Raw genomic sequence first — 27,402 nt, 5'->3', positions numbered from 1 at the left:
ATATGCAGAATATTGGACCCCTTCCTTTCACCAAATAAAAAAACTTAGATTAAAGACTTAAATGTAAGGTCTAAAGCCATAAAAATTCTAAAACTAAGGAAATACCATTCTGGACATAAGCCTTGGCACGAATTTGTGATTGAATCCCCCAAAGCAATTACAACAAAAACAAGAATTGACAAGTAGGACCCAATTAAACTAAAAGACTTCTGCACAGCAAGAGAAACTATCAAAGAAGTAGGAGTTGAGTATTGCATACACATGGACACAAAGATGGGACCCATAGACACTGGGGACTGCTTGAGAATGGAGGGTGAGAGGGAGTCACGGATTGAAAGGCTACCTATTGGATACTATGCTGACTATCTTGGTGATGGGATAATTAGTAGACCAATTCTCAGTGACACGCAATTTACCCATGTAACCAACCTGCACATGTGTTCCCTGAATCCAAAATAAAAGTAGGAAAAAAACAGGAAAATAAATCAGAAAAAAACATGATGAAAACAGAATAAGAGATATTTTCATAATTTTACTGAGCAAATAAAATACTTGTGAAATTAATGAATAATGATGAAACAACAACAGATGAAAAGTAAAATAATAGACTTGACATTCTTAGGTTAATTATCTAAACCATAATTGGCAATGAACAAAAGGAATTTAGAGAGTTTGAAGACCTCACATCTCCTCAATAGAAAACATAGAATATGCTCTGTTTCAACAATAGTACTTCCTACACTCAATTTTTATCATGTAACTACTAGTTTCCTATCCCATTAGATTGTAAGATTTTTGAAGATAAAGAATGGGTACAATAGTTTCCTATGTTAACCAACAAAGGTAATAATGAATTAAACAAATATTGACCATTTGGATTTGATATTTCTGGTATATCCTATGGATTCTCTATCTCCTTGAACCTACCATATTAAATAGTACTTGTATTATTTAATGGAATCTTAGTTTGTAATTATTAAATGTGTTATATTCCAGAATGGTTGGTTCAAATTTAATCTTACTTAGTTTTAAGAATTACACTTTAGGAGCTATATTCAAATTGAAACTTATGCAAGGGAAATAAATGGTTATAAAATATACAAACCATAATTGTTGGAAGGTGAGTCAGCTGTCCTGAAAATGGCTGAGTCAAAATAGGAAGAGTGGTAGGATAAAATGGTTGCCTTCAAATATCTGGAAAGCAGACTAACGTAAGTGGTATCAGATGCCACAGATATTGTTAGATCTTATTATCTAGAGGGTTAATAAGTTCCATGAAAGACAAGGATATACTTTTCAATTGTCTGCCTCAGAAAGTAGAGAACTTCTATCATTGGTAGTCTCAAAGCATAGCCTGACAAAAGCGGACATTTGCAGAGGAATTAAACATCAGAAAGTTAAGGTTTTTTAGTATTTCATCTAACCCTTATATACTATAAATCTTCATTTGTGGTTAACCTCGGCAAATTTGCTCTTGGCCTCTAAGAGAAAGTGATAGTTTTACTAGATAAATGTTCTGTTCATTCATTGGTGTCAAACTATAAAATCAGCTTGTTCTTTCTTTGCATTATCTGTAAATAAAATGTCTCTAGGTTGAAGTCATTAATCTTTTCAGCTGTGCTGTAAATTTGACATCTCAAAAGGGTTCTTTCATTTTGGTAGAAATTTTATTTCATCTAGCACATTGAAAAATGAATTCTCTATCACATGGTGAAATATGTAGTTTAATAATGCATCAAATTGTGTGTCAGCCAATAGATCTTTTGAACCCTCCGTTTGCCTCTACTTGAATGATTTTGGCCTTTGTTCTGTGGCATAAAAAGGGTCTTAACATGTGGAAGAAATAATCATAAACTTGAACAAGATTTTATTCTTATACACATAAACTTGAAGAAATTCTTGACAATGACAGGGCTATCAAAGGAGTTTGGCATCCATCTGGGAAGGATCTCCTGAAGTCCTCCTCGCCTCACGCCATTTGACTGATCCCCAGGCAAGTCGATTGGTGCCAACTTAAGTAAGGAGTATCTGGCCAGTAACTTTCCATAATGCTGCCAGTCAAGGATCCAGATGCTGCCACCACTGCTGTTACTCTTGCTGGGGAAAAACAAAACAACTGTGTCAACTAAGTTACTCAGACCTGCAGCTGTACTATTCCCTATACATCCATTGTACTTTTATTTTACGTCTAAAAAAAGTAAAAAGAATCAGAGTTTCAAAAATCATGTAGAAAACATGGGGCAGTCAAAAGTGCATTTACTTACCAATTACATCTCTTGGCTTAAAACAATATTTTCAGCCCTTGCTAGTGCTCAGTGTATTTGACCAGCATGTATGATACTGTTTTATTGTTGTGAAGGTCATGTTTCTTCTTTTGTGGTCTTAACAGCATTTCCCAACTTCATATTTAGTGAAATGCAAAGCCAGGCCTAATGCATCCTCAGGATTTGTAAGATGTTAATACACTCAAATTTCAATCTTTATATGAAAGTAAAATAATACAATCAGTGAGACTGAAGAAGTGATTTATTGTAATACTCTACTAGAATGTTTTCCAACTAGGTTGAGCTGATTAACAGACTCTGATGATAAGCTTTCATATGATTATATACATAATAATTTACCTGGCAATCTATCCCAAAGTACTGTCTTGCTAAGTCACATTAAGGAAGGTAAGCTATGAACCTATTCTAAGGTATGTTTTAATGGGGATGGATAATTAATCCTCATTTTGGGAAAATGGGTTGAAAACTAAGTGAATTGTCGAATTTTATGTGTAAATATCCATTTATATACATATTGAATTTACAGGTAAACCTCCAAACATTCTACCCTTACATCAACAAATCTTAGTCCAGGCATAGTGGCTCACATCTATAATCTGAGCAATTTGGGAGGCAGAGGCTGGAGAAGCACTTGAGCCCAGGAGTTCAAGATCTGGGCAATATAGTGTGACCTTGTCTCTACAAAATATAAAAAAATTAGCGGGGTATGGTGGCACATGCCTATATTCTCAGTTATTTGGGAGGCTGAGGTGGGAGGAACACTTGAGCCTGGGAGGTCAAGGCTGCCGTGAGTTCTTGCAGTGCCACCGCACTCCAGCCTGGGTAACAGAGAGAGACACTGTCTCAAAAATAGTAATTATTATTATTATTTTTAATGTTCCTTAAAACAATTGAATTTATCATAGGAATTATTCTTCAATAATTTAATTCCTATTGCATTATGTTGATCTATATTTCAATAGTTTTATGAATATTTTAAAATATAATTAGCTGAAAGATGCTTCAGAGAAAATCCATAATATATCCAGTACCTGTTTTTTTCTTTCTATTTTATTTTAGAGTCACACTTGGCTAGTCTATTTTATTATTAGCATTCACATTGCATACCTATCATGTAGTGGAAGAAGAGCAAATGATTTATTCCTTCTTCTTGAAAAGCTAACATTAAATTGTATTAAATTTTTTAAATCTCAACTTTTTTTATTTTTAACTTTTTTATTTCAAATACAGACTATCTGTTCATTTTTTGATGGCCAATAATTTATCCAATAAGAAAACCCAAAACTCTTTGGCATAGTGCTTGATATGCAAAAGGCCTAAAGGTCTATATTATATCATCAGTCCCATCTCTACACTCTTCCCCTTTTAATCTGTTCTCTACCCTGATATTTCCCAAGAGTATATCCTGTGTCAAAATATATTCAGTTTAAAAAATTAAACCAAATCTCTAATTCATTAATGTAATATTGTGAAATTTCCAAAGGAGGAGAGGATATATTATGCAGTTTTTCTTAACCTTATTTGACCACAGAAACCTTTCAGTGACGAACATATTTCTTTTATAATACTTTAAGAAACACATTGCGCAAAATGCTTCAACAAACTTTATGGCCGTTTTGTTTGTGTTAGACACAATGCAAAGTCATGCTTCTGTGCCTGTTGTAGGGAAAACCTTTGCTTTTCTCCTACTGGTAAAAATCTGTGTGTCTTCCTTCAAGGCTCAGTCCCATTGTTGGTTCTTTTTCAAATATTCCCCTTACTTCCACAGGCTATGCTAATTTACTACTGTCATTGGATCTTGCATAGCTCTGTGTTTTTCTCTATCTTAGTTTTCATATTATATCACCATTGCTATATTTTATCAAATCTAAGGCATCATTGGCTGTGTCCGGTTCTAAAATTTCTAATCCTCAAAGGAAACAAAAATCACTGTTGATATTGGTAATATGATATATAATGTTTCATTCTACTTAGAATTATCTTATACCAATATAAATATGCCTTTAGGATTAAACATATATTTAATCATGTAGCACTTTTGTGTGTACATAAAAGGAAAACATAAGTGAAATAAACTTCTGGAACTATTCCAAATTCTGACTCAACTTTACTAAATTATGTTTCAGCTTGAATTGTCAGTGTTTGATATTCAGAATCATTCTCTGTCATCAAGAGGATTTGGTAATTTGTTTCTTAAGAGAGTGCTCCAGTATGGCCTCTGAGATTTTCTTCCAAGCCACAGCCTCCCATTTTGAAGTTTTGATGCTGATATCTTAATCATACAACCAAGTTTCATGCATGTTGAAACAATGATAAAAATGTGACATTGACAGATTGACAAACTTTGATTTTAATACACTATTGATTGTAACATACATCCTAATTTTAAATGACATACATCCTAACTTTAAATGTTACAATATGAAAAATATGTACCTTATAATTGGTGACTTATAGGATTTTTCCATTTCCCAAGAGCTTCATTGCAGAACCTTATCATTTTCAGAAATATATACCAGTACTCTCAACCCCTGTACCTCTGACACATGCAAACATTGTTAACACAGTTTTGAGAATCAATGTTTTGTTGATTGCCTTTGTAAAAATATCCACTACTGAGTTCTATGACATGTATTTATTAAATACTTTTGATGTTCTAAACCAGAAGCTAAATGATGAATAGGTGTGTGTAGGTTTGGACTAGTAAAACAATTTCTCAATGAGCAATTTCTCACTGTCTTTAAGAGTTACTCTTGGTAACAGGAAGTTTGTAAGTACTGAACCAATGTGCTTTTTAAAATGAAAGAGTCCTGTCCAAGCTCTATTTGAAGCAAAGAAGTCTGAGTGTTTACCGTTATTCATCAATTATGTTATATATATATATATATATGAAACAATAGCATAATCTACTTCCTGGTAATTTTTATTCATACTGAAAGAAAATTTTCTGTGTAAATTCAACTCAGAAAATGGTTCGACCCATTTATCGGAACATCCTTCCCATATATATGTTAAAAGCAAATAGAATTTGCTTCCTAAGATGTAAGTCTGTTTGTGTGAAAAGATGGAGAATTGACTGAAGTAGCTGAGCAGTCTTTATTGCTAACAGAAAATACTAACTTAAAAAAATGTTAACCTCATTTAAATAATATAATTCAGCAGTCTCCTAACTTGATTTATTTACTGATAATTTGACATGCTATGAAAATCTGTCTGGGGTTATTTCCAAATTCAAAACAGAAAGTAAAGTCTGTAAAATCTACCTTCTAGGCAGATTTTTTTTCTTAAAGTCATAGTTTCTTACCAGAAAGCCACAGCATCTATTATGGGCCAAACTATCATAATCCAGAAGTTTGGGATATTTTGGTTCTTGAGTTAAAATGCTATTTATAATTGGTTGTCTTTTTTTTGTTGTGGAATATTTAAGATAACTTTTTTAATGTTGATGAAACATTTCAAATAGCATTTAGGAAACATTCAGTTTGAGACAAGAAGTATTTACTCATAAGTCTGCCTTCATTTAATGTTCATGAACAAGTGTGCTGCAGGATTTATTTACTGAATTTAATATGAACAAAATATGGCTGGGAATCAAAATTTTACATAGGGATTAAAATAAGGGAGTTATATTTAGAAAGCTGTGTGAGGGAAGATGAACTTTTTTTTTTCTCTTTAGCAAACATTAACGTCTTAAATGAAATAAAGATGAATAAAAATAGTAAGTTAAATATTGCAATCTAGTGAGTCATATAAAATACTTCCATTCAAGGGAATAAAAATAGCAATGAGAGTATTGTTTGGAATCTAAATAAAAATAGCTTTGATGATGTTTTACACATAATGACATTGTTTTTCAACTCTGTTTCCAGAACAGAACAATAAAAAATTAGTTTACTATAATTTGAGCATTGTCATAATAGACAATCTATGTGTGTGTTTGCACATGTTTGTAAGTTTGAACCTAGCAGAACTGAGTAAAGCCCAAAGAACATTATCCTCATACATTTTGAATATAAAAATACAGGAGTTTAAGCTAGTATTAGAATTTCCAAAATACATAACATCATTCTTTTTTTATTTAATGAAATATATAATACTTCACAGTTTTGCAAAGTGTTTTTTTCTTCTCTTGTAGTAAGCCCTAAAATTATTTAATTTGATTATATAATTTGTTATTGACTAGTTGGTACAGCAATACATAGTGTTCAAATTCCTTTGATGAATTTTGACAATAGCCTCAATTATTTTGTGAGGCAAAGGTGATAACTACCACACTACAGAAACCTTAATCTCAATTATTTCATAATTATAGCTAGCACACATATCAAATACTAATCACTAAAACATAATTGATTGATTTTAAGTTCTGTATTATTCTCAGCAGCTAAAATGTTGAGTAACTGCATCAAATATTTTAAACAAAAATTTTCTTCTAAAAGCGCCAGCATTTTTTCCTGCAAATACATCATGATTTTCTATATGAAGTCACAATAATTTAATTTAAATATTTGAGTCATTTCATTAAAATATATAACTTCATAAAAATTTTTAAATGTTAAAATCAAGTAAAATATGGGAAACTGTGAAAAGGAATTTAATAGTGAATTTAATAGTATATATATATATATATATATATATATATATATATATACACACACACACACACACACACACATTGTTTTAATTGCAGAAGCCATTATTTTTTAATGGAGCAGAGCTGCCACAATGCACAAATCCAATGCTCCTATTCAAAAGAGGATTCATCTGAAACCTGATTTATTTATTGCTCATTCCAATCTGTTTAAGTGTAACTTCTTAGCTACAAAGCTAAAAATAAACTAACAAAAAATAGCAACAATTAATACAATACACATGCACACACAGAAAAGTATGCGTTTCTAAATTCACTTGTAGGTAGGTTGTTTCAGGATCATTTCAATTCTACACTCTGATGCACATCTGTGATTTCTGATTCAAAATTGAAATGTGTTGGGGCGAAGAGAAGCATGGTGCAAGGCATTCATTCATTGACACAAATTTTAGCAAGGATTCCTGAGATGCTGGCTTCCTGAGGCCTCAGCAGCATCTTGGTCAGTCACAGCAGAAACAGCATGACGCTGGAGGCTGAGGATTGTTGGAGGAAGCTTCATCTAGAACCTACCACTCTAGGACTACAAAAAATTTGTAAGCCACCTTGGACTTAGTTATACTCATTTCTGCAAGAATTGTTTTCTTTTGTCTGCAACTGACCTGTTGCGAATGGTTTTAGCAGTCATTCTCAAAAAGAAATAAGCCTCTGTGACTGGTCATCTGACACTTCTTTAGATACAAAGGTAGTGAGCACTCATCTAGTATTAGAGAATGGCAAGTGATCTAAATTATATTTTTAACTGGATCACCCTGTCTGCTATACCAAACAAAAGGCCAAATGTATTAAGGAAGAAGTACAGACACAAGTTTAATGGAAATTGCGGAAGAGATTACATTTCAAAAGTCATTCTGTGATGCTAATGCCAGCATTATTTTAATACTAAAAACAATTAGAATAAATCCACAGAACTATATCCTCATCAACACAGTTACAAACATTCTTAGTATAGTATTAGCAAATCTAATCCAACAATGTATAAAAAGGATAATGCATTGCGGCCAAGTTAGATTTATTCCAGTATGTAAGATGAATGTAACTTTTGAAAAATCAGCGTGCAAGGTATGTGTGTAAGGTGGATGTCACTATTAAGAGAGTAAAACAGAAAAAAAGACCATCTCAATAGATGCCAAAAATGTATTTGTCAAAATTCAACAATAATATATATTTTTAAAATCTCATGATATTCTGAAAAGAAGGGAAATGCATCAATATTTTAAAGGTCAAACATGAAAAGATTTAATTTCAATGCTGGCCACTTGAAATCATGGGAATGGAGTGAGTTGCCCAAAGATACTATGTAAAATGAGAAGTGAAGACCTAGGGGTAGTTCATCTGTCAAATTTAAAATCAAGTAAAATTATGGGAAACTGTGAAAAGGAATTTAATAGTGAACATAATTATTGAAAGAGAGCAAAAGCAATGTTATTTTTGATGCTCAGGTGATGATAATGTGTGTGTGTGTGTGTGTGTGTATGTGTAGTTTTCTTTAGAAGAGATGGTTAAATACTAGCAAACATCTCACTGAAAGGTGACTGAATTGCGATATGGCAATTAGGTCATTACCTGTCTTTGAAAAAAGTAATTTAGTTAGCATTATAGGGTGAGGCTGCCCACTGAGTGGTGTAGGTGAGGAATTTGAACCAATATACATCAACTGTTCTACCAGCATTAAGAATTTTGGTGGCAAATAGTAGGCTCAATTGTGGTGGCTTCAGAAGGGCCTCTGACTCCTTTGAAACCGTTACTTAATATAAGAAAGAGAGGCAAATGTTTATTTCCTGAGAACAATGTGTCAATGGAAAGTAAGAGTTTATGAATACACAAGAGAGAAGGGCAATTATAAAAACACAATCTCGAAAGAGTAAGAATGGCAAGAGATCAGATGGTGGTTATAATAGGGTTGGTGATGAAGATTTAAAGTTCTTTTGTCTTTAAAAATATTAAGTAAAATAACTTTACTTGTACCTTTTTAGCATGGTTTTTAGAGAGTTGTATGTTTTAAAACTACTTAAAATACAGTAAAAAACCATACAGATAAATCATTGCTCAGACAGTGTTGGGCATTTTATAAACTTCAAATTAACAGGCAAGAATGGAATGTAACCTGAAACAATAACTGAGAATAGATCGATTGTTTCATCAGAGACACTGCTGTCTTGGGTTTTCTGGTTTGTTCTGCAGTCTTTTTCCAGGTCACAGAGCACATCAATAATTGTATTGTTTTAGAATCAGGAAAAGTGTTTTAGAATTATTGTAGATACTAGAGCTGTGACCATTTTTTAAGTCTACAAAGACTTCTTCCATTTTATTCTAAAATGTGCTTCTAAAAGCCCTCATTTTTTATGAATGTTAACATGCTAACAGGCACTGCCCTTTACCGAAAAAGTCTCAATTGAATTAGCATTATAGGTACTTTGGCAGTTATTTAAGAATGAAGAATATATTCTGTGGCCTAAGTATATTAAATTTGCTAGATGGGATTTTTGTTTCAAAGAAGCATTCTAAACCACTATTGTAACCCCTAGCATTTTGAATATTAATGCCTTTGGTTTGGAGACAGTTCGTATAATAATTCAACATAAGAAACACAAACTATTAAAGAGAAAGATCATTTTTCTACCTACAGATCTTTTAGGTCTGATATGCTTTGCTTTGTTAAGAACATGAATGTTATTTTTCTATTGTTTACATTTACTTGCACCTTTTTTACATTCACTATTCAAAGACAAACAATTCAAATAATTTATTTACTCTCATATTATTTAAAGTCTAGAGGGTTGTTTATATTTAAGATTTAGTCATTTTAATTAAAAGTTTTCTTGCTGTCTTAGTAAATTCTGAACCAATAAATGAGCTGAAATTAATTTATAAGCATGTTTTTAATTATTCCAATTGAAAAGACGCTAGAATATCATGAATGTAAGGAGCGAATGCCTCTCTGAGGTAATTTGATTTCTCCTATACCACAGCTATAGAGTTGGAGGCATAGTAGGTATTTCATGACTACACATCCCAAAATAAATCCTAGGATAAAACATTCAAAGAAGAATGACAGAAAGTTAGAAGGGAGAAAGATGGAGAGAGGGGACATTAGAAAGAAAGAAGAAGGGAAAGGAGAGAAATAGGCCATTGGGTGAATGGGATTCTTAATATAAATTATCGTCCCTCTGGCTACCCTGAGCAAAAAAAATAATGACAGCAAGTTATAAGGATACATGGCTGTCTCCAGAATTCCAAGGATATGGACACAGCTGTGTCTCAGGAACAAACTGGAACCAGGGACTACAATACTTGCCAGGTTCATGAGTTTGTGACCAGTCTGGAGACTCTCACCCAGGAAGGCCTTTGTTTAAGATATAACGTTCTGTAATTGCCCCCCCTTGAAATTCTTAGCCTGGCGCAGTGACCTGTGCTTGTAATCTTAACTACTCGAGAAGCTGAAGCAGGAGGATCCCTTGAGGCTAGAAGTTCGAGACCAGCCTTGGCAACACAGTGATACCCTGTCTCTATACAAAATAAAATAAAATAAATTCTTAAGCATTTTACCTTTGAAATTGCATGGTATAAGGGAATTTTGATAGGACACCAGAGCATGTTAGGGCTTGAAGCCTATGTGCTTGTGTTGTCCCATCTTCCACTTCCTCCTCTCCTCCAGGCTACCCTCTCCCTGTTCTCTGGCACCCTGGCCTGCTTGTATCACCCCTCAGCTGCCCAGTAACCCCTGCTACTCCTGCCCCTGGAAGTCTTGGCCCCTGCCCTGCCACTTATTCTGCAGGTTGAGGCTGTCCTGTACCATTAAGTCAGTACACCTACCAAGTGTATTCCAGTGCAGAGGTCACAATCTCTTGGGGGGCTTCTGTCACTGTGGGTTGGGGCTATGGGCTTGTAGGAAAGAAACATTTCTTTCTTCCCCCCTCTTGGGGTCACAGCATCTCTGTCCAGTGACTGGCAAAAAGAACAACCCAGAACTTCTGCTTCAGTAGGTACTTCTGAGGGTCCTTACTTGCCTTGCAAGTGTCATTTGTTCATAAGGGAGCAAAACATTAGGAAAATTTTAAAAACACAATGACAGGTTAAAAGAGAGACTACCAAGAAAAGGTAGAAAAGTTTATATTCCAGTGCCTTTTAACAGCACTTTTTTTTCCTGCTTTTTGAACTAGAGTGCTCATGTTTTCATTTTGCACTGAGCCCACAAATTATGTAGCCAGTCCGGATACTAGCAATACATTTCCTATTCACCTTATCATTGTTACTTTCTAAATATCTGGTTTATTCTTCAATTTCTGGAGGTCAAACATGCATGTGCACTCATAAACACACACAAATATGGTTTCTGGGGGTATTTTAGTTGTCATATAAGTCACTAAGAAATTATTTATTAGCAATAAATTCCCAGAGAAGAGACTTTTAATTCTCTTTGGTCAAGCTTAAAAATGCCTGCTTCCACTCTAAACACATGAATTTTGTGGGTGGAAGAAAAGTTCTCAGAAAAAGTGGAGAAATTATGTCAACTATATGCATCATAAAGGAAAATGCAGGCTGATAGGGTATTCATTTGAATAGGGATTTTCAAAGCATCCATGTAAAATTGCATTCTATAAATGAAAATGGTGATACACTAGACAAAATTCAAAACTCTTCTAAAAGATATCAAAAAATTAAAGTAATAATAGGCAACTTGGTACATGTATAGGAAAATTATACCTCAAAACTATGAGTATAGGTTAGTATCATACCCTTGCTCCCCAAATATACACTAAAACCAAGACCACCTGTGTAAACATAACTTACCTGTTTACTGCAGGAAATATAAAAGTACAAACAAATACAGACCTTCACTGTTTGCTTTAGAATATTTGTATAAACCAGTTTAACCAAGCAACCAATTTTCTCATCTAGGCAAACAGCTTTCTTATTTGGATAACAGTTTTCTCACCTGGAAAAAAAATAACTTTTTTAATCAAAATTTATCTCAGACCCTTATTCTACTACAGTATATGTCCTCTTATCCTAAAGTATAATTTTGTGAATTAGCTCAATTCGAAAGTTAATTACCTTGAAATTCTTATGTTGAACAATGTGTATCCAGAAACCCAAACCTATAAATACCCTTCTCTAACTTCTTTTTTGAGGTACTACTAAGACTTGTCAAGATAATGAACTTACTAGAGAAAATTTATATTTAACTCAGTTTTGCTTGAGCAATAGATATCTTAGGATATCTCCACAGGTTAGGTAAGTCAACAATCTTGAAAGTTCCATTTCCAACAAGCCAAAACTCTCCACTGCCATGGCTCAAAACCCTTGAATTGTAATGAGCAAGGTTCCCTGAGGCTTCTCGGGCCTTCTACTTGGGGACCTCCACATTGTGGTGACAAGGTGGGTCCCTCACTGTGTCTTAGCTCCAATTTATTTCTGTTGAGCTCACAGATGTCTTCATCCCTTTGCATAGGAAAACTTTAAAAGAATGTTAGTAGGACAGAAACAGATGTACATCTAATATTTTCATCTCTCAAACTAGCTCTGATGAAAAATAAAATAATATTTTCATTAGATTGGCTTCTTTAAAAAAAAACCTTGCCTTTGAAATTTATCAAAACATTATAAAAGCTTTCTATGTGTTGCCTTGTTTTGTTCAAAAAAAATCTGGAATTAGAAAACATTTCATTTTAAACATTTTATTATTTGAAGACTGGCTTTATGGCTTTATTAGTTCTGCAGTTAGAGGTGGCCACATTAGTTTGAGGGTCTGAGATACGAAGTACATAAGCAATACAGTTAATTAATTTTTACCAAATTCTCAAGGGATCATTTTAATTTAACTCCAATCTTACCCCAAGTTAGACTTAATTCTTACATGTGTTCACTCTATAACTATAATTTATGCTTTGATATTTCTAAATGGCCTAATTTTACCAAGTATAATTTAAAATTTTAGTACCTCCTTTGGAGAATTGCCAATGTAAGCCCAATTGTTTTCTTGATAGGAACATTCGAACTAAATGGAAGCAAAGATTTGAACATCTAATGATTTGTGTTTTTTATTGTCCTGAGGAAGTTTATACTCATCTGATTGAATCCTATCATTGTAATTACGTTTCTCTGGTTTAATATGTTCCCTATCTCTCCTCATGACTCAGGATCATGACCCCTCTTGTAGGTCAGAAATTATTGAGGCTATATTACATCTCAAAGATTAAACTCCCTTTAGAAAAGACCAAGTTATGGTTGAATTTAAGCTCTAGTCTCAGTCTGAACTGAGATTTTGTGTTAAAGACATTCCAAAGCCTCGATAGGATACTGAGAAATTTACAGAGAAATTTGGATTTGTTCTAGTAACAAAAATTCCAGACCTATAGTAACTGGTTTAGATGTTAGTTTGTAGGAGCTTCATATGAAAACTATTTAAAAGTGAGTCTGGGAAAATTCTGAGACTCATCTGAAAGTTCCCAAATTGCCCAGGACATAGAGGGTTTAAGAAAATATGTAGATGAATTCCAGAAGATTGTTTTCTACTTTGTTCCCTCAGATGTTTTGTAGTCTTTATTTATTCTAACAGCAAAAGCCCTACTCACACTAGGGTTAATTTTGAGATGCGATCCATTCTATGAGCAGAAAAAGGATAAATTGACAAAAGATGGGTAAAGTTATGTCCATAAAATGATTTTTCTAACTTAACTTACAATTGGAATCATTGATGTACGTATTAACAGTTGGACCTTTGATATTTTTAACTTCCATGATCTCAGAGTTTCTACCCTAGAATAAATTTATCCCGATGAAATTATGTCAGTCATTGAGGAAAGAATGAAAAGAAATGTATTTTTTAAAAATTAATGTAGTAAAAACTAAAATTGTAACTTAGTTAAGAACAAAAAGGTTATGAAAATGCACTTATCCTTTTTCTTCTTCTTCTTATTTTATAAATGGAGTCTTACCATGTTACCCAGGATGGAATACAATGGTGCTATAATATGTTGCTGTGACCTCAAACTCCTCGGCTCAAGAAATTCTCCCACCTCAGCCTCCCAAGTAGCTGAGATTTCAGGCACAATCCACCACACCAGGCCAGTATCTTCTAAGTATGTAACAAGGTGTGTATAAAACACATGGGTCATGCACATTTTCAGATAATTAAGCCATTTCAGAACTTTAGAAACCAGAGTTTAAGTGTTTTATTATGAAATATCTTATGGAACATACTTCATGGTGACACCAAGAGCATTCACTATTCACCTAACAAAATCTAGACAGCTGTGTTTCGTCAGCATTCAATTTTCTATTTTCATAAATTGTCATATTCAAAGGCATCGGGTATTTTCCATTTATTTTTAAGAAATATATATGTTCTGTGGTATAATGTAATATTGGACACATGTTGGTATTCTGATTAAATCTTTCGTTTACTGAAAGATAAGCATTGCTCATACCTTAGAATACCCTAGAATATATATTTTTTCCTAAAAAATTAAATTTATATAAATGTATAGACATTAAGAGGACAGGTTCTGAAGTCACACAGTTGGAATTCAAATCTTGACACTTGGGGCCTGGAGTGGTGGCTCACGCCTATAATCTCAACACTTTGGGAGGCCGAAGTGTGCGGATCATGAGGTCAGGAGATCGAGACCATCCTGGCTAACATGGTGAAACCCCGTCTCTACTAAAAATACAAAAAAAAAATTTAGTCAGGTGTGGTGGCAGGTGCCTGTAGTCCCAGCTACTCAGGAGGCTGAGGCTGGAGAATGGTGTGAACCCAGGAGGCAGAGCTTGCAGTGAGCCAACATCATGCCACTGCACTCCAGCCTGGGCAACACAGCAAGATGCCATCTCAGAAAAAAAAAAAAAAGTCTTGACACTTAATACTTCCATTATGTTGGACCTTAATCAACCTCTCTGAGTCACAATATCCTAATTAGTTAAATAGGGTTAAAACATATAGTATTGTTAGGAGCATTAATTGAGCTAATATAATGCAAACTTATAATAGAACTTGAATTAACATGTAATATGTATTTTGTTATTGTTGTTGTTATTTATCACACATTTTATGTAAGAATAGCTGTTAAATGAAATTCAAATATTGCACCCCCTACAAAAGACCACAGATTTTCTCTTGATGCTGTAGAAATAACTCAGGATCTTTTAGAGCTATAATTAACATTTTAGGATCTGTTGTTTTGTTATAACTATACAGATGATATTTGTAGGAAAACAAGTTCTGAGAAGTTAATGTCAGAGCATGAAAGAAAAATATGACCTTTCTCAGAAGAATTGTTTTTCTGGCAGCCATAGAGGATATTCCCTGAAGATCATGCCCTGAAGAAGAAGCTCTTCAGTTTATTAATATGTAATACCTCCACAATTGCCTTACATCTTGGATGTATTGTTAGGGTATCAGATTTTGTATTAGATAGCATTCACTAAGTTCCTCTTCAGTATTGTAGTCTCGGTATCTCAGTGGCTTACCATCGCCAGTGTTAATTTTTGATTCTCATTGTATAGGATTGCAAGTCACTATAGATTGGCATTAGTTTATTTCTGTGTCTTCTTTGATCTAAGATCCAAACTGAAGGAGCATCTTTTAACTGTTACACCTATGTTTTATTGTGGTAGGAAGGAATGGGCATAAAGGAGCTGAGGAATCATGTGGTACCCCTTAAAGTTTCTGCTCAACATAGGTACAGTATATTTTACAGCTGTTCACATTCAGTTGGCCAAAGCTGTTCATATAGCCAAGGAATGTCACCGGGGTGGGGAAGTAAACTCCATCCCTCCAGGAAGCTGCTATAAGTCACAAGGCAATTCACTGAGATGTGTAATATGGGAAAGAACCGCAAATAATTTTAGAAAAATTTTACAATTTACCACGCTTAAATCATTCTTTTCACTGTATATCTCTTATATGCAGTAATATTTTGCTTTGTTATATAATTTGAAAATCACTTTGTTAAATTGCTAATAAAACTTGAAAATCTATGAAATGCTAATGGTTAGTTGTAATGTTATTCTAATATTTAAATTAAGCACTCTATTTCAACACTGCTTAAATTGTTAAATGTCAAAATATGAAATGTGTTGGTTTTTTAATCTGCTTCTCTTTGTCAGTAATTTGAAAAGTTTATATTTCACTTTAAGTTCTAGTGGTTAAATTTATAAGTATTCTTTTGTTTCATTAGAACTGCTGATTGACTTCCCAGAATGAACTGTAAAGAAATTATTATAATGGCACCTCCTCAACCACCCATCCTGCTTTCTACTACCAGAATTTGACATGGATTGTGATATGGTTTGGCTCTGTGTCCCCACCCAAATCTTATCTCATATTGTAATACTCAGATGTCAGGGAGGAGCCTGGTGGGAGGTGACTGAATTATGGATGGGGGGACTTCCGCTTTGTAGTTCTCATAATAGTGAGTTCTCATAAGATCTGGTTGTTTGAAAGTGTGTGGCACTTCCCCTCCTTGCTCACTCTCTTTCTCTCTCTCCTGCCTCACCATGGTAAGATATGCGTTGTTTCCCCTTCACCTTCTGTCATGAGTGTAAGTTTCCTGAGGTGTCCCCAGCCACACAGAACTGTGAGTCAATTAAACCTTTTTACTTTATAAATTATGCAGTCTCAGGTAGTTCTTTATAGCAGTGTAAAAATTGAATAAAACAGAAAATTGGTACTGGGGGAGTGGGGCACTGCATAAAAATACCTGAAAATGTGGGAGCAATTTTGCAGCTGGGTAACAGGCAGTGGTTGGAACAGTTTGAAGGACTCAGAAGAAGACAGAAAAATGTGAGAACATTTGGAACTTCCTAGAAACTTGTTGAATTGGCTTTGTCTATTGTAATATGGACAATAAAATCCAGGCTGAGCAGGTCTCAGATGGAGATGAGTAACTTATTGAGAACTGGAGCAAAGGTGACTCTTGCTATGCTTTATGGATTTTATTGTCCATATTACAATAGACAAAGCCAATTCAACAAGTTTCTAGGAAGTTCCAAATGTTCTCACATTTTTCTGTCTTCTTCTGAGTCCTTCAAACTGTTCCAACCACTGCCTGTTACCCAGTTCCAAAATTGCTCCCACATTTTCAGGTATTTTTATGCTTTAGCAAAGAGACTGGTTGCATTGTGCCCTGCTCTAGGGATATGTGGATTGTTGAACTTAAGAGAGATGATTTAGGGTATTTGGCAGAAGAAATTTTTAAGTAGCAAATCATTCAAGAAGAGGCCTGGCGACTCCTACACTTGATCTTAGCCAAAAGGCCGAGAAGCGATAGGCCTGGCTACTCCTAAGAGCATACAATCATATGCATTTACAAAGAGATGGTCTGAAATTGGAAACCATGTTTAAAAGGGAAGCACAGCATAAAAGTTTAAAAAAATGTGCAGCCTGACCATGTGGTTAAAAAAGAAAAACTTATTTTCTGGAGAGAAATTCAAGCCACCTGCTGCAGAAATTTGCATGAGTCAAGAGGATTCTAATGTTAATGGCCAAGACAATGGGGAAAATGTCTCCAGGACATGTCACAGACCTTTGTGGCAGCACCTCCCATCACTGGCTGGAGGGAAAAATGGTACTGTGTGCTGAGCACAGGACTCTGCTACTCTGTGCAGCCTCAGGACATGAAACCCTGTGTCCCATCCACTCCAGCTCCAGCTGTGGCTAAAAGGGGCCAAGTTACAGCTCAGGCTGTTGCTTCAGAGGGTGCAAGCCCCAAGTCTGGGTGGCTTCCATGTGGTTTTGGGTCTGCCAGTGAACAGAAGGCAAGAGTTAAGACTTGGAAGCCTCTGCCTAGGTTTGAGAGGATGTATGAAAATGCCTGAATGTCCAGGAAGAAGTCTGCTGCAGGTTCTGGAGCTCTCTTTGAGAACTTCTATTAGGGCAGTGCAGAGGGAAAATGTGGGACTGGAGCCCCCTGCACGGAGCCCCCGCTGGTGCACTGCTTAGTGGAGCTGTGAGAAGGGGGCCATTGTTCTCCAGACCCCAGAATGGTAGATGTACCTATAGCTTGCACTGTGCCCCTAGAAAAGCCACGAGCACTCAATGTCAGCCAGTGAAAGCGGCCACAGGGGTTGTACCCGGCAGAGCCACAGGGTTGGAGATGCTCAAGGTTTTAGAGGCTCAACCCTTGCATCAGCATGTCCTGGGTGTGAGATATTGAGTCAAAAGAGATCATTTTGGAGTTCTAAGATTTAATGACTGCCCTGCTGGGTTTCAGACTTGCATGGGACCTGTAGCTGCTTTGTTTTAGCCAATTTATCCCATCTGGAATGGGAGCATTTACCTAATGCCTGTACCCCCATTGTATATTGAAAGTAACTGACTTGTTTTTGATTTTATAGGCTCATAGGCAGAAAGGACTTGCCTTGTCTCAGATGAGACTTTGCACTTGGACTTTTGAGTTAATGCTGTAATGAATTACAACTTTGCAGGACTATTGGAAAGACACAATTAGTTTTGAAATGTGAGTTGTACAGGAGATTTGGGAGGGGCCGAGGTAGGAATGATATGGTTTGGCTCTGTGTCCCCACCCAAAACTCATTTCCAATTGTAATCCCACATGTCAAGGGAGGGGTCTGGTGGGAGGTGATTGAATCTTGGGGCAAACTTTCCCTGTAATGTTCTCATGATAGTCAGTGAGTTCCCATGAGATCGGGTTGTTTGAGAGTGTATGGCACTTCCTTTTTCTTTTTCTTTTTTTTTTTTGCTGTCTTAATTTTTTTTTCTTTTTTTGCACACAAAACAATAAACATTTTCTAAAAATACATACAAACAAAAAGATGCATATCAAACATATTAGGAAAGTTGCACATGGGAAGACTGGGAATAGAAATGGGGGTGGGAATGAAAGAAAATAAATGAGAGAGTGACTTTGTATGGATCAATGATAATAACTCAATCCTCTATGTCTTTGACAAAGAAGAAGGAGAAGGAAGAGGAAGAAAAAGTGGGATAAACGATCAGAAAGGGAGGAAAATAGAAAAAATTAGAGTATGACTCTCCCAGACGATGGGCGGCTGGGCAGAGGCGCTCCTCACATCCCAGACAATGGGCGGCCAGGCAGAGACGCTCCGCACTTCCTAGACGGGGCGTCGGTTGGGCAGAGGCGCTCCTCACCTCCCAGACAGGGTGGCCGGGCAGAGGCGCTCCTCACACCCCAGAGGATGGGCGGCCAGGCAGAGACGCTCCCCACCTCCCAGACGGGGCGGCGGTCGGGCAGAGGCTGCAATCCTAGCACCCTGGGAGGCCAAGGCAGGCGGCTGGGAGGCGGAGGCGGCAGCGAGCCGAGACCACGCCACCGCACTCCAGCCGGGGCAACACGGAGCACCGAGTGAGCGAGACTCCGTCTACAGTCCCAGCACCTCGGGAGGCCGAGCCGGGTAGACCACTCGAGGCCAGGAGTTGGAGACCAGCCTGGCCAACATGGCGAAACCCCGCCTCCACCAAAAATACCAAAACCGGCCAGGCGTGGTGGCGCGCGCCTGCAATCCCAGCCCCCGGCAGGCCGAGGCAAGAGAATCACGGGAGCCCGAGGCAGGGAGTCAACAGCGAGCCGAGACCATGCCGCTTCACTCCAGCCTGGGCAACAGAGGGAGACCGTGCGAAAGAAAGAAAAAAGAAAAGAAAAGAAAGGAAAAGAAAAGAAAACAAAGAAGAGAAAGAGAGAGAGAGAAGAGAGAGAGAGAGAGAGGGAGAAAAAGCGGCACTTCCCTTTTCTCTCTCTCCTGCCATCATGTGTGAAGGTCCCTGCTTCCCCTTTGCCTTCTGCCATGATTGTGAGCTTCCTGAGGCCTGCAGTCATGGTTCCTGTAAATCCTGTGGAACTGTGAGTAAACTAAAACTCTTTTCTTTATAAATCACCCAGTCTCAGGTAGTTCTTTATAGCAAGGTGAGAACAGACTAATATGATATGTTTATACTACTCCACTGTCAAATGCCCTTAAATATACTTCCTTTTACTTGATGTATAATTTTAAAATCATACATTCATAGTTTAAATATTATTAAATGTGAAAAAACAGCATAGTATATTACTTCCTACCAAATTTCTTTTATGTTGGGTCTCTTTCTGTTGCAAGAAACAGAAAATTTGAATTAGAAAGAAGATTTATTTGGCTTAGCAGCTCTTTTGTTACTAAAATCTGGAGCTCAATTAATGTGTTTAAGGTACTTTCTCAATTTCCCCTTTTTGATTTTACAATGTTGAGTTTTTCACAATTCCCTTCTTCTCCTGTGGTTGCAAAATGGCTGTGGTGACTGGGAAGCTTACATCTAATCTAATTAAAATGAAAAAAATTATTCCTGCAATCAAAAAAAGTTGTCCTCTGTGTCTTAATGAGTGATTTTTCAACCAGGGGCAATTTTATACCCATGAAGATATTTGGTTAAATTTAAAGACATTTGTCTGTGTCACAGTGGACATGGAGTGGGTAGATGCTACTTGAATCTAGTGAGCCGAGACCAGGAATGCTGTTGAGCATCCTACAGTACGCAGGACAGCCCCCTATGGCAAATAATTATTTGGCTGAAAAATCTCAATAGTGCCAAGTTTGAGAAACCCTGGTCTAAAGTAAATGATGTGCTTATACCTTGCCAATAATTGCAAGTAGGAGAAAGATATGGTCATAAATATAAACTATCTGAGTGGGAGTTATAAGAGAGTTCTCTTATGTCATGAGAAAGATGGAGATGTGGCCACAAAAATACCGAATTCAGTTTTGCCAGAAATGATTATTGTTCAATAGGCATCTACTACAATACCTTTCCATATTTACTTTTTGAGTATATATAATTTTTCTATGTTTTTATGGCTTAAAATATGTACACTCTATTCTGTAATCATTTCCATAGTTGTTTTTGGCAGTAGTTCTACTTTTACTCAGGGTCAATAATTCTGCATCTTCTCTATTTATGACACGCTAATAATAAAGTTTATCCACTAATTGTTTGTTCAGTACACAATCATGGAGTAAAATCTCTGAATTCTTCGGATTTGAAAATAGCATTTTTACCAAAACAGTAGTGCATTAGTTATCTCTTGCTGTACAATTAGCCACAATTAAATATATTAACTTAAAATGCCATCCATGATTATTGCTCATGAGTTTACAAACTACAGGCTTCTGCTGATCAAGATCAAGTTTCAGCTTAATCTCAGCTTCAAACCCATTTCTACATCCACTAATCTGTGATGTGAGGGCTGGGACTTTGCAAACCACATTCTGTTCTGCTAGTTGGCTCCCTGTTAGGCTCTGCCAAATGGGATGCTGGAGGGAGTCTGGAAGTCTGGAAGAAGAAAAGATTGCTCCCACCTGTTTGCTTCCCATTCTTGACAGTGTCCTGACAGCAACACTTCTTAATCCTGGGAGCAGCGATTTATTTTAATCTGAAAAACCAGGTTTGTCTTGCCCCTTCAGATAACCCTGATTAATCCGCATGAGTTTGGCAATGCACATCTATCAGAGGTCAAAATTTCAGGGCTGCCTGGCATCTCCTCCAAGCTTCTAAGTGGTGATAACCCCAAACTCCGCCCTAAGGGTGGAAGCCAGTCTTTTTACTATTCCGATTTCATTTTGCTGAGAATTTTTTTCAATAGGAATACAACATTTTTTTTTTTTTTTTTTTTTTTTTTTTTTACTAAATATTCTCTACTAAAATAATTGGTGTCATACTGTGTTCTGACCGGATCCTAGTTGCTACAGTTACTCCTTACCATTCTGAACTGTTGTTGAGATTTTCTTCCCACAATTGTTCCCTTTTCAAAAATCACAATTGTAGTACTTTGTAAAGGGAGGTAAAGGAATGAAGTAGAAGTTCACTTCCCTTCATCACTTCCCTTCAAGAGGACAAGACTTAACAGAATATTGTCACAACCCTAATAAAATTCTTCACTAGTGTTCAGTTTATTATTGAATCAATCCCGTTAGTAACAGATTACTGATCAAATATTCCATTTGATGTCCCTCTTTCACTTTCCATAAATTTATGCAGCCTTCTGTCAACTATTTATATCAGAGCCAAATACCAAGTAACTTGGCCTGCAAAAGGAAATTCAGATGCCATTTACCAGTTTTGCTGCTACGAGTGATATCTTTTAGGTTGTATTTCATGTAAGAAATAAGTTTCATTATCTTTCTGATATTTAATGTATGACATGACTAGAAAATGTCTTCACTCAGAAACTTGCCAGAGTCTCTTCCTAACACTGTTTTTGATAACTTGTTTTTCTCTGGGTGTCACACAGTTTAAAACTGAGATATAGCGTCCCAATATTTTAATGTGTGCAGATTTGATAAATATTCACAATGACATTTCAGGACTATTGGCAGATATGGGCAAAGTGAAGAACCGTGCAAGTGCAACACTCCTTAAACAGGTCCTGGATGCAGTCTGGTATTGTCTAATCACTTTCTTAAGCCACCACTTTAAAATTGTTCTCGCTTTCAGCATATTTATATTTTCTGAAAAATAGAATTCTTACTGTCTCTGAATTTGGTTAGGAAAGTATGGCTACCTGTTTAGGGTTCTCTAGAGAATTAGAACTAATAGGATATATAATATGTATATATATAATATATATTTTATATATATAATATGTATATTATATATATAATATATAATATATATTATATATAATATATGTATTATATATATATCTTCTGTGCATTTAAAACATGGAAGCATGGTACTGATAGCTTTTGTCTTTTCAATTTATTTTTGTTGTTGATTTTGGTTGGAGTGCTTAATAGCATCCATATATATATGGTACTGTAGTCACATCTCCAGTATTGGAATCACTGTCCCTATACTTCAAATCATCCACATTTTTGAGAGAAAAGAGTCAATTTCCCAAATTTTCTCAATGAAGTGAGGCCATTTTTCTACCCTAAAGGAGATAGGAGTGATATTTAATAATATTTAACAACTTACTTTATAGAGGGAAAAATTAGATGAATAAACCCTCATTTGTAGTATTTGCTGATTTTTATGGTGTTAAAATTCACAGCATGTTCTACTTGAAGCTGTCAGTATATTGTCACTAAACACAGAGTTGGGACAAAATCACTCTCAAAGGGAAATACAAGTTGGCTCCAGCACATCACTGTCAGACATAAAACAGTCAAATACTCTAGTCCAACTTCAAGGCACTTCCCTACCCATTAATCCAAACTAATTCCAGGATAGGCAGCTCTGCCTGTTTCTAGAATCAAATGATAGTCTTCAAACTTGTGAACTGTACATTTGATTAAGCCATACTTATTGATTAATCTGTTAGGGACATTTTGTTCTAAAAAACATTTCTAAGAAGACATATTAATACCACTAGCATGCTTAAACCTTCTGAAAGAGTATCATATTACTTTGAGTATTTCCAAATACAGTATTTGGTTACTTAATGTCACACATTGCTCAGAAACAGATAGCAATTATTGTAAAAAATACATTTAGATCTGAATGTTTTAAACATGACATCATAATTGTTGATATTATTTCTTAAATTTATTTCTTACTTTGCAATAACTCACCAACAGATTCAGTGATTAAAATGCATACACATGATATTCAGCAAAAGCTTCTTATAGAAACCCTAAAAAGTTGGGTATTTGATGCTGATTGTTGAATGAATCATTGAAATGAACAAATTAAACATTTTTTACTGTTTTTCTCTGATTTCTTTTTGGTTTTCTATCCAAAATTCTATTCTCTTCCACCCTTCCATTAAACTCTCCACCCATTCTCATGGTTTTCCAAAGCTTTTGTAAGCATATACTTGATGTGTCTATGAGTATGTGTCTCCACTCATGTTTATAGACCTTGAAATAGTTCCTTTTCTCCTTTTACAGACGGGAAGGTCATTTTTTTTTTTTTTTTTTAGAGCATAAGGATGTAATTTCTGAAAACTGAAATGAAAATTTTAAAAGATTATAAGGTAGAAAAAATAGATGCAAAAAATAGATGTCCTAGTGCAAATAGAAGACATTTTCTATTCTGAATAATAGTGATTATAGAAAACAGCTTTCAATTGTTCTATGATTGTTGTTTTGTTATGATTGCAGCCCAATTACAATGTACTATAGTAGTCTACCTAATCATTAAAAAAATTGCTTTTTATAATAAAGACAATTTTAATATTCATAAAACTTCCCTGTGAACAAACCATTTTTTTTTAACTTGGAATGTAGTTGGCAGTGTTTAATTTTTTTTATATAAAACATTAAATTTTGTTAGAAAATAGTTGTGTTTCTAAATACACGTAATATCTAATATGACTAATTCTGTTAACAATATTTAATTTTGAAATACTTCCTCTATGCCAGATACTGCTTTAAGTTTTATTTGTATGTGTGTGTACAGTATATGTGTGTGCGTGTATGTGTATTCTTGTTTAATCCTTGAATTAAATTCTGAATTAAAGCCTGCTTTAAGATGAAGACATTGAAGCATGAAGAAATTAAGTCACCATGCAAGTCACATGCTGGTAAGTAATGAAGCTGAAATTCAAGGTCAAGCAACTTAGATCTTAGCCTGGGCTCTTCAGAGTAGCACTACACTGCACCTCTATCTCTATTAACAAGTGATCATCTGGGATGGTGAAAATATAAAACATGATGAACTAAGAATTAAATAGATTTTAGAAACAGTTAGATTCTATACCATAAACTTTAGTTCTTTTCTTTTCTTCTTCTTCTTTTTTTTTTTTTTTTTTAAGACAGATCTTGCTCTTGTTGCCCAGGCTGGAGTGCAATCAGTGGTGAGATCTCTGCTCACCCCAACCTCCGCCTCCCGGGTTCAAGCGATTCTCCTACCCCAGCCTCCCAAGTAGCTGGGATTACAGGTGCCCACCACATGCGAGGCTAATTTTTTGTATTTTTAGTAGACCAGGGGTTTCACTATGTTGGTCTGGCTGGTCTTGAACTCCTGACCTCAGGTGATCAACCCACCTCGGCCTTTCCATGTATTTCTTTTTTATAACTGCCTCTTTCAAATAAGTAAGATTAAATATTATAGGAATTAAGAATTTTTTACAAAACTCATATTAACGTACACATAAATCTTGTAGACTAATGTAAAAATATTGTTTAATTTGTGTTTTAGTTACAGAATTACTAAGGTATTGTTACCCTTTTCTTCAATTAATAACATTTCATTTTACAGCTTATATATATATGTGTGTGTGTGTATGTTCTTGTATGTTATGGCATATTAACGTACTATATAGTTAGTTTGATTATGTTACACTACATAATATCCTTAATACTTCTGCATTAATTTATATTCCATCACTTATTTATGATTAGTGCAGTCATTATAATAGTCGTTGCAATAGTTTTCCACGTGGCAAGACTGATTACCACCTCCAGCTTATATCATTACAATTCACATTTTCAGTGACCACTTCGTTTTCTTCATATGCAGAATTCTTTCACACATATTAAAGTACACCCTGACTTTCATCTGGGGACCACTTTTCCACTACTCACCTAATGTAAATGCTGGAGACTCCCACATGCATGAGAAACAGAAGGAGAGCACTGGCTGCCTGTGGAAGAGCAAGAGAGGAAGAGAAACCAACAGTGAAGAAGATTTCAGCCAAATGTCTGAGGGGTTCGCTCAATGTCATGTTTGAGCTAGCGTAGGAAGAAGCTGCAGACACTGAGGTGCCTGCTCTTTGGGATCTTCTCTGCAGACCTTTTTGGATCTGGTGAGAAAGATTGTGAAAAAAGATTGCTTGTCTTAGAAGTATAAGGCCTGGTGAGAGGCTTTTCCCGTCAGAAGGACAGGAAGTTTTTTCCCATAACCTTGTTCCCCACAGCATAAAGGCAAATGAACTGCTGTAGCAAAGAGAAAGATACAAAATGTACCCCACTACCCCTGAAGAGGATCAAGGCATTCTCTACCTTCTAGACTTGAGACAGAAAACAGAGTCTGGCTGCCTGCCAAGCGTACTTGCTATAAGGAGAATGGGCAACATTACTCAACAAGCTCCATTCCCAACACCCAGAGATTTAGGGCTACCTGAAACTGACACTGCAGTGGGATAAGGGAAGCAATTCTGACCCAGAGAACATTAACATTTCTACCAGTTTGCCTCACTTTAGACAGGTTTCTTCATGCCTCTAGGTGCCTGATCTTTCATGTTAGAAATCTTGTAATTGCTCATTTTCTACCCACTTTGATATGTAAATCTTTTTAAAAAGCCTCTTAACAACTTTAATTCCTATGAATGTCTTTCTCAAGCACCTGGGAGTTAGTTATCTCTTTGATAATGTCTTTGAAATGTAATCATTAAAGAAGGGAGTGCCACAGTCTTCCAGCTTCGGTGGGAGTTTAGGAGGCTAACTCTGGTTAGGACATCCTTCTTCAAGTTGTAAACTACCTTCTATCATGAATATAAAAGAAAGTTTACTTTTCCTTTGTGTAAAGCCATTTAACAAGTATAAATGGCTTATGATTGCGCCCTCCAACTCAAGATCTCAGTAACTCTTGCATTCCCTTTTCCAATGGAGTTGAGGTCAGAATATTTTCTGATCTCTCTCCCTTATTGAAACAGCCTTGAATAAAGTTTTTCTTACCTGTGTAACTTTATCCAGTGTAACATTTACTTTGACAATCCCTGTTCGAATGGAAAATGGATTATAGAAGAGGGGGCCAAAAGAGAATACATTTTAAAGTATCACAACATGTTGAATGCCACTTACTGAACAGAATAGTAACACTCCCTATGTTTCAGTCTCTGACTTACAAATTGGGAATGAAAATGCACGATGAAATCTGTTTTAAACATTAAAGGAATATAAATTGTGAAGCTAATTGGTGTATGTTAATCAATAGATACATTTCCTTTGTTTTTAATATTTTCCATTGGGAATGCTATGTGAATGTTTCTGAACAATTTACACATTAACTTGTTTCCTTCATCTCCTAGTCTTTAAGATGAGGTCCAACCTAAATCCAAACTCTATTGCAACTACAACTATATACTAAATCAAATGTTATCTTTTAGTTGATTCTAAAGGAAACCAAAATGTTTCATCCCAAACTGTACTTCTTTGGCATATTTGAAGATGGCTGTTCAGAGAGCCAGTTGACAAAAGTAGCCCTGAACATCTTTTATGGGGGAGATCTGAATCTGTAGAGAATCTGCACTGATGCAACCAGATTTACTCTGAGGCTTTCTCTTATATCTAGGAAAGATTAACTGAGAGTCTCACATGGTTACTGATCTGAAAGAAACATTTTCCATCTATTCTCTCTGAGGGCTGCTGTCTGTGAGGTCTCATCTATATAACAAGACAACCTTTGCTAGCCAGGCCTCTGCTTCTCTCCCTCCCATATCCTGTCTTACCACCGTGACCTATTTCGGGCCATGCTCCGACCCCCCATATTCTCTACAACTCTAAGATGGTATACAAAGGTCAACCATTTTACCTTTTTGGGGGATCTTCTTTTGTAAGATTCTTGTGGCACAT

At 35.7% G+C, this 27,402-nt stretch overlaps 1 long non-coding RNA gene across 1 annotated transcript; it reads right to left on the bottom strand.

Moving 5' to 3' along the window:
* Positions 1-1,850: 1,850 nt before the first annotated feature.
* On the bottom strand, positions 1,851-11,874 carry LOC134732153 (uncharacterized). Its single transcript, XR_010115035.1, has 3 exons — positions 11,770-11,874; positions 10,750-10,943; positions 1,851-2,097 (listed from the first exon to the last, which is right to left on the bottom strand). It is a non-coding gene; the product is annotated as an uncharacterized lncRNA (long non-coding RNA).
* Between the last annotated feature and the right edge of the window lie 15,528 nt (positions 11,875-27,402).

This window comes from Symphalangus syndactylus, chromosome 13, assembly GCF_028878055.3.
Source record: "Symphalangus syndactylus isolate Jambi chromosome 13, NHGRI_mSymSyn1-v2.1_pri, whole genome shotgun sequence".
NCBI classification, from domain to species: Eukaryota; Metazoa; Chordata; class Mammalia; order Primates; family Hylobatidae; genus Symphalangus; species Symphalangus syndactylus.
Note: the sequence above shows the minus strand (reverse complement) of the source record. Positions and strands in the feature narration are given on the sequence as shown.